The sequence below is a fragment of the Mus caroli genome, unplaced genomic scaffold, assembly GCF_978045245.1.
Source record: "Mus caroli unplaced genomic scaffold, Mus_caroli_1 scaffold_4, whole genome shotgun sequence".
NCBI lineage: Eukaryota > Metazoa > Chordata > Mammalia > Rodentia > Muridae > Mus > Mus caroli.
The window spans coordinates 18,585,420-18,594,822 of record NW_028227259.1 but is presented as its reverse complement, the minus strand read 5'-3'; the positions used below and the strand labels follow the sequence as shown (position 1 = coordinate 18,594,822).

General features: G+C 36.1%; 1 pseudogene; it reads left to right on the top strand.

Annotated features, from left to right (window-relative positions):
• The first annotated feature begins 5,838 nt into the window (after positions 1 to 5,838).
• Positions 5,839 to 8,732, top strand: LOC110294120 (heat shock protein HSP 90-beta pseudogene; annotated as a pseudogene).
• The last annotated feature ends 671 nt before the right edge of the window (positions 8,733 to 9,403 follow it).

The window sequence follows — 9,403 nt, the reverse complement described above, 5'->3', positions numbered from 1 at the left end:
AGTGGTGCAACAAAAATGAATGATAAATATAATCTGAATCCAGATTACTTAGTGTTATGATAATAGAAACTATGATGCTGATTTAGGTAACATTAGATTAGCAATTATCAAGAAACATTCAGGATGATCAAGAGCGTGCTCTTTAGCTAAGTGGATGGAACTGAAACCAGATAATAATCTAGAAGGAAAATTATTTAAGAACATTTATCTCTCATCTATTTGTCTGGCTGACTGGCTGGCTATCTATCATAATAATCTATATATCTATCTATAATCTACTTACCTATATGTCTTCTATCTACTAATTTATGTATCATCTGTCTCTCTATGCACATGTAACTATATAACAATAATTATAGAAATAAGCCAGAAGAATGTGGACATGGGAGGGCTTGGAGGGAGGAAAAGAAAGGCATAAATGGTATCGTTATAATTTTTTTTAAAAAATCAAAAATATGTTCTATTTCCCCAATTACTACTTATGCTTATATAGAGGGTTTTTTTATGACAAAGGTTTCTGGTTTATAAATTGGAAGCTATTCTGCAATGTTGTTGGATACTGTGTAAAGCCCACTGGGGAGTGTTTGGGTACTGAGACAGAGAAATTCAATTTACTTTTTGCTTTACCTTCAAATTGAAATTTAGTTCTTGTGCATTTTTTCAAAAAGATATTATTAGAAATTAGTCTCTTATGTACAGTAACTTACTTTATCAGTATCTACATAAACTCACTGATTGAAGCACTGTCAATTTGTTCATACCAACTTTACTTTGCCATGATTCTGCTTTCAAATTTCATGACTGCATGGGAGTAATTGAGTGTGTTAGAATAAAAATTACACACAAATGTCTAGTTGCACATGAACCTAAATTTAAGTGAAGTTACAACAGTGATTATGTTGCCAGTATCAATATTTTATGCAAACTGTCATTGAATGCATATTCCTAATTACTTTAATAGATGTAAACACATCAAATGACTTATATTTTATAATTTTTTAAAAGAAATTAAATGTAGCTGTAAATAAAAGTGAATAAGCAAACAAGAGTTGTTGAAAAGTCTATGCAAGTAGAAATTATACTTTGGATTAGGGATCTATCTACTTAACTGTTCTGGAAAAAAATATCTCACAGAAACTACTAAGGACATTTTCCCTCTTTCTGTAGGCTTCCTTTTCAGTTGATTGATGGTGGTTTTTTTTTTTTTTATTTTTTTATTTTTTTAAAATTGTTTGTCTCAATTCCTGTGTTATTGGTATCCTGTCATCTCTCTTTCTTATTCTTAACAGGAACAGGAGTCCTGTTCCTATGCCAATGAGTTCAAGCATACTCCTTACATCTTCTCTATCACTGTCAGGAGATCAGGAATGACTCCAAAGCTTTCGCATCCATTCTCCTACATGTAACTATCATCATTTTTTGTTGAACATGGTGTCTTTTTCTCATGGCCTCTACCTCAAATTGGGAACATGGGACATTACCTGTTTTCAGTTCCTTTCTATTGATCAGGCTGCCTAATTTTATGTCAGCTGATTTTTATTGTTATATCTCTGTAGTACAAGATGAAATCAGTGATGGCAATACCTCTTTTGTTTTGTTTTTGTTTTTCTTTTTCTTTTTGTTTTCAAGACAGGGTTTCTTTGTATAGCCCTGGCTGTCCTGGAACTCACACTGTAGACCAGGCTGGACCTCTATTGTTTTATTGAATATGATTGCTTCATATATCCTGGGTCTTTTGTGTTTCCATATAAAATTTAAGCTTTAAAAATTCTTTAAAAAATTTAACTGATGTTTTTATGGCTTTTACACTGAATTTGTATATTGCTTTGATAGGATTGCCTTACCCTAATGTTAATTCCACCAACTCATGACCAAAAGAAGGGTGATGGTCTTACCACCTTCTGTTAGATTCTTCAATTCCTTTCTTCAGTGTCTTAAAGTTCTGAGTGGTAAAGTAGCCAAAGATACAAATAAAGTAAAGTATATTTTTTGCTATTAATTTTCTATCATAATCAATAAAAGAAATAATCTGATAGCTAATAAGAAACTCTCTGCTTACTTTGTGACGCCTCTTTACTGGTTGAACCAACTTTTTTCAACTCAGTTTAGAAAATCAACGGGGATGAAGAACTTGTAAGCACAGGCATGTGTATTTTACCTGACACCAAAATGAAATAAATCAAACTGATCCAATAAGAATACTATATTTCTATACCATCAACTCATGACTCGAACAGAAAGCAAAATTTGAGTTCAGATTCCCTTCCAATTCTTCTGTGAACTATCAAGTTTAATGTTATGTCTGTCAGCTTCTTTAACACATTGTATAATTTTCTACATTTCTTTTATTATACAATGTGCATATTTTCATATAATAGACTTTTAAACATAAAATATAAGGCTATTGCAAGATGTTTAATGACAAGAAATTTTATCGAGGACTTATTTTTTAATGTGAAAACTAATGATTTCTAGCCTGAAAATGAAGTCTACTTACACTAAGCAAGATTAAGAGTGTACATTTTATATCCAGTGTACTAATAATTTGTTTTATATGCAGGGATTTTATAAAACATATCTACAAGTCTACCAACTAGTAATTTTAATAATTATGTTTGAGGTGATATTACAAATGACCTTTAATATTTTATTCCCTTTGTTTTAAAAATCTCCCTTAAAACTTGCAACAATCTTTAAAGTATTTAGTACAAAATTGGCCTTACCTAGATTAGAAATAGTATTAATATAATTTTTATCATACATACTGATTTAAATATAGTTTGAAAAGTTTTAAAGTAAGAGAGTAACTTGAATTCTGTCTTTCACTGTTATTCATACATGTCTCTCCTACTGGGTAAGGGATCAGCTGGAATGTTAGTGATGAAATAAGACTAAGATAGATTTTATAAAAATTCCCCTTTCCTTCATTATGTCAAAAGAAGAAATTCTTTGTCATGGAAAATGTTTTTCATTTGTGTATATACCTTTCCTATATAAATTCAGTGATGAATCTATTTCATTTTTATGCTTTTATCTTTATTTAAATTTTAATCTATATTGTCCACTTTTAAAGATTTTACATAAGGAATGAACACAAGAGATCGATATATTAAGGTATTTTTCTATATAATTCAGAAATCAATTAATATATCATGGGCATTTTACAAACTAAACAAGGCACTTGTGATATTTGGATGTCCTCCTAAAACAAGAAATGTGTCAGACCATGATTGTGTTTAGTATTGAGCAACAACCAGAGGGATCTGTGCTCATGTAAAGCCCCTTGGGGTCAAAATCGGGACAAAGCCTCTCTCATTTTTGGAACATCCTGAAAAACCATTGTCTTTTTCTTCTGAATGAGAGCTTTATTTTCTACCTAACTATTAGGGGACATCTTAGTTATCAGCCATTTGCCCATACACATCAGTGTTCACTTACTTTACCCTTACTTTCAAACGCTGCTCTGTATTCTCTGCTATTATATTTGATATGAAGAATCAGCTATCAGCAATGTTGAATTGTCAGAATTGTTCTTGGAATAGTAGAGAGGACTTACAATGTTTTTTGTGACCATCCTACCAATGAATTAGTGCTCTCCCAACATTAGATTATGGAAATAAAGGACTAAAACACTCTAACTAGGATACAGGGATTTGAAACTGTCATCCTTCTTTAAGTCATTCATGATAGTTAACAACCTGGTATATAGATAGAGCCCAACAGGTATAACATGTCAAGTATACTTAATTAATTGACTTAACAGAAGTAAAAGACAATTCGATTTGGACCTGATTTTTTTTTGGGGGGGGTGTAGAAAGGGTTTATTTCAGCTTATAACTCACAGGTCACATTACAATAAGGCAAGAACTTGGATGCAGGAACTGATGCAGAGACATAGAGGGACACTTTTACTGAATTGCTCCTCATGGCTTGCTTAGCTTGCTGTTTAAAAATATAACCAAAGACCACTTTCTTATCTAACACAAGGCACTTTACAAAACCACTTTCTAATGTAACTCAGAGGACCACCTACAATGGGCTAGATCCTCCAATCACTAATTAAGAAAATGTTCTACAAGCTGGGTCATTTTCTTCATTGTGCGTTCTTCTCAGATAACACTAGTTTGTCTCAAGTTGACAATAAAACACCCAACAAAAACAGCTGTCAAGTGTGGCCTCCCTTCCCCCAGCCTGGAACCTGCCTGCTCTAGGGTGGAGCTACCGGCTCATTCGTCCTGCCACGCCCACTGCTGGAACCTGACTCTGCTGCCTGGAGGCACACACGTGTTTGTCCTGCTACTGGACCCTGAGTTACTTGGCGGGAAATTGGGTTCCCTCCCCCTTCCTTTATAAACTGAGTGTTTGGAAATATTAAATTGAGCCTCGATCAGAACTTGTTGTCCTGGCTTCATTCTTTTCTTCCGCCCTATCTAGTTACCTCTCTTTGCAGGTAACTGCCATTCTCAGTTGAACCGTTCGTGTTGTGGACCGCGGGCGGGCCGCAACAGTCAAGTTGATAAGTGATAAATTTGTTATGCTTATATTGTCAATTTCACAGGATTTAGGATCACCAAGAAGATGAGCCTCTAAGATATGGTTGTCTGTGATAATCTAGATTAGATTAACAGAAGATAGAAAGACTCACCCTCAGTTTGGGTGGCACCATTCTAGAGGTAGAAGTCGCAGACTGAATAAAACAGAGAAAGCAAGTTGAGCACCATCACGAATCTCTCTCCATCCTGACGGTGACTGCAGCATGGCCTGCTGCTTCAAGCTCACAAGGCTCCTGTCTTCATGAAATCTCTGCCATGACGAACTGTGACTTCAAATTGTAAACCAAAATAAATCCCTTCTTTCTTAATGTTTTGTCTGTTTTGTTGCAGCAATGAGACAAGTAACCAATGCAGAAGCATACTGAGGTTTTGAAGCTTCCCTTTCCAAGGTTTATATTACATTTAGTTTATAGTGGCTCCAAAACCATTAATATGGGAAAAGTCCAGAAATAAACAATTTATCTTTTTTTTTTTTTTTTTTTTTTTTTTTTTAGATTGAACTGTGCCAACATACCTTTCTTAATAATGCACTTAGCAACCTGTTGTCAACCTAGGCTGCATGCATACTTTTTTTTAAATTAGGTATTTTCCTCATTTACATTTCCAATGCTATCCAAAAAGTCCCCAATACACCGCCCCCCCACTCCCCTACCCACCCACTCCCACTTTTTGGCCCTGGCGTTCCCCTGTACTGGGGCATATAAAGTTTGCAAGTCCAATGGGCCTCTCTTTCCAGTGATGGCCGACTAGGCCATCTTTTGATACATATGCAACTAGAATCAAGAGCTCTGGGGTACTGGTTAGTTCATATGGACCTCATCTTTTATTATTATTGCTTTTGTACAGAAATTTCATTGGTGTTTTCAAAACATCAACAGTATATATTTTTCATTTGAATTCATGAATGCTAATTTTTAAAACTTTTTAAAATTATTTAGTGGAAGAGATTCCCTAGCTTAATTTATTCAACAAAGCTATTTCCTTCTTGTTTTTCATTTGTGAATAGAAAGAACCCATTGTTGTGGAAAATGGATGTTCATTAATCATCTTTGAACAGGTTTTTATTGTGAAGGTTGATTTTGGTTGAAAAGCATAAGTAGAGTCCAGGTAAGGTGAGGATGAACAACGCATTCAATGTGTATTGTTTATGCCAATACTGAACCCATATAAAAACCATCTGAAGGCTTCAGTCTGTTTTCTGCTGGTAACATTTTACAGTTGATTAAAGCTGTCAGAACATTATTCAAATTAAATGCAAAGGCAGGTCATTTAGCAATAGAGAAGTATGTGTAGTCAACCAACATGCAGCACTGCAGCAGAAGGCAAGAGTGCTAATTATCTGAGACCCTCTTGAAGCAGAACAGTGCTGCTTTATTTTTAAAGTACCAATATTAAATTTATATATGTATATTTTTATTTTAAGATTTAAAATGCCATATTAGTTTAAAATTTAAATTTTAGTGTCAGAATGTAGTATGAAAGAGTTATGTCTTTGGGTGATTCCTAAATTATGAAAATAAAAATAATTTAACAAATGAGATAGCAAACTTAAACAAATCAATCTCATTGAGATACTACATCATGATGGAATTACAAATTACAAATTCTTAGTAGATACTTAAATTTTATTCTCTCTTAAAAACTATGTTTGGTTGTGTGCTAAAACACTCTAAAAATTTTATCCAACATTTACATATTTAAAAGATTATAATAGAAAAATGAATTGTTCTTATAGATTCTTGAGCCTGCAGTACACTATGGTTTGGCAGACACTTTTCACTTGCCTACGTGACGTGGGTACTGTGTGAATACTCCAGAACCACAGATTACCCCATTATCCTGGAAAGAAACAGAGATAAATAGAGGAGCTACATTGCTTTCTGGGAGTATCACACTTGAGGGGAAGTTTCTGGTCATAGATCAATATCTCCACCAACTATAAGATGCATTGGTAATGGAATCAATAATGAAAACACATAGTGTTTCTGAGTCACCCCTGTGCAGCCTAGCCTTCCCATGCTAGTGAGACATAGTCCTGGTCCACCCTGCACTACTACTTGGCTTTTCTGTCACGGTGCCTGAGGAAGTACACCATGGAGAGGAAAAAGTAGATGCCTTTTCCTTTTAGGAAGAAATGCTCAGCTCATGGTCCTCATCATTATTCCTTTGTATTCAAACAAGGAAAATTTCCATCTCTAATGCTTCTGATGCCTTGGATAAGATCTGGTATTTGAGTCTGGCAGACCCTTTTAAGGTTGAACAGCAGCAAAGAGCTGAAAATTGACATCATCTCCAATCCTCAGAAACACACTCTGACTTTGGTAGACACAGGCATTGACATGACCAAGGCTGACCTCATAAATAACTCGAAAACCATTGCTAAGCATGGCACAAATGTGCTCATGGAGGCTCTCTATGCTGTTTCAGGCATCTCCATGAACAGACAGTTTTGTGTTGGATTCTGTTCAGCCTATCTAGTGGTAGGGAAAGCACAAAGCACAATGATGATGAACAGTATGAAAGTCTTCTGCTGGTGGATCCTCCACAGTTCATGCAGACTGTGATGAGCCTATTGACAGGGGTACAAAAGTGATCCTTCACCTCAAAGAAGACCAGACAGAATACTTAGAGGAGAGGAGGGCCAAAAAATGTAGGGAAGAAGCACTCACAGTCCATATGCTACCCAATCTCCTCTGTTTGGAGAAGGAACAAGAAAAGGAGATCAGTTATATCATGGCAGAGAAAAATGAGAAAGAGGAATAAGATAAGGATGAGGAAAAGCCTAATATTGAAGATGTGGGATCAGAAGGGGAGCACTATAGTGGCAAAGGTAAGAAAAAGAAAATAAAGAAAATTAAGGAGAAATGTATTGATCAGGAGGTCTTGAATAAGACTAAGCCTATTTGGACCAGTAACACTGATGACATACCTCAAAAGGAATATGGTGAATTTTATAAGTCCCTCACCAATGACTGGGATACTACTTGGCAGTCACACACTTCTCTGTAGAAGGTCAGATAGAATTTGAGCCATTGCTCTTTATTCCTTGGCAAGCTTCCATTGACCTTTTGAGAACAACCAGAAGAACAACATCAAACTGTTTATCCGTTGTGTGTTCATCGTGGACAGCTGTGATGAGCCGAGAACCGAGTCCCTCAACTTTATCTATGACATGGTTTGCTTTGAGGACCTGCCCCTGTACATTTCCTGAGTTGTGTGGCAACAGAGCAAGATCCTGAAAGTCATCTGTGAAAAGACTGTGAGGAAGCTCCTTGAGCTCCTGAGTTGTCTGAAGAGAAAGAGAACTACAAGAAACTTTATGAGGTATTCTCCAAGAATTTAAATCTTGAAATCCACAAACATTCCAGTAATCCTTCCTGCCTGTCTGAGCTGCTTCATTAACATACTGCTCAGTCTTGAGGTGAGATGATGTCCCTGTCAAAATATGTGTCTCACATGAAGGAGATACAGAAGTCCATCTAATATATCACTGGTGAGAGCAAAGAGCTGGTGGCCAACTCTGCTGAAGTGGGGCTTTGAGTTGGTGTATATAACTGAGCCTAATGACAAGCACTGCATGCAGAAGCTCAACGAATTTGATGTGAAGAACCTGTTCTCAGTGACTAAGAAGGGCTACCAGAGGATGATGAAGAAAAGAAACTGGAGTAGATCAAGGCAAAGTTGAAAAATCTTTGCAAGCTCATTAAGGAGATCTTGGATAAGATGGTTGAAAAAGTCACCATCTTCAATAGCCTTGTGTCTTCATGCTGCTACATTGTGTCAAGCACTTATGGCTGGACATGGAACATGAAGGGCTTGTGAAGGCCCAAGCAGCTTGAGACAACTCTACAATAGGGTACATGATGGCCAAAAACACCTAGAGAAATATTCTGACCACCCCATTGTGGAGACCCTGTGGCAGAAGGCTGAGGCAGACAAAAATGACAAAAGTGTCAAGGACCTGGTAGACTTGCTGATTGGAACTACTGTACTCTTCTGGCTTCTCACAAGAGGATCCTGGCACCTACTCCAATTACATCTACCACATGCCTAAACTAAGCCTGGGCATTGATGAAAATGAGGTGACAGAAGAGGAGCCTAGAACTGCTGTTTTTTTCTGATGAGATTTCCCCACTCGAGGGTGATAAGGATGCCCGTTGAATGGAAGAAATAGATTAGAGACTCTCCTGGGAAGCCAATGTCTTCTGAGTAGTTTCCCTGTGACTATCCAGCAGTCTTGACTGGCCCTGACCCACCTGGCTTCTGAATCATATCTAGAGGAATCTCTTCTATCCTTTTCTTGTGCATTAAGGCAAGAAAATTTTCTCCCCCAGAATTACAGGGTTGGATATTGTATATTGTAGGGATTTTCATTTGTTTTATTTTGTTGTGAAATTAGGAGTATGCAAACTAAAGAAGATGAAGTTTTACACACACACACACACACATATCAAAATAAGTGACTAAACAAGTAAACAAATAGTAAACAAATAAACCCACATTCAGATAGAAAACTGGAAAAGAAAAATTTAAAAACGTGTTCAGGAACCAGAGAGGCAAGCCTCACCAATAGAATACAAGAGATGGAAGAACAGGCAATGATGAAAACATAGAAGCAATAGATACTTTGGTCCAGAGGGAAAAAAAAGTTAAATCTAAAAACATGCACGCACATAACATCCAGGAAATCTGGGACACCATGAAAAGACCAAACATGAATATGATATGAATAGCAGAAGGAGAAAAAAAACAACACACAAACAAACAAAAAAATAAATAAAACAGATCGAAGGCACAGAAAATATTTTCCAATAAAACTATAGAAAAAAGGTTTTCTATCTAAAAAAGGA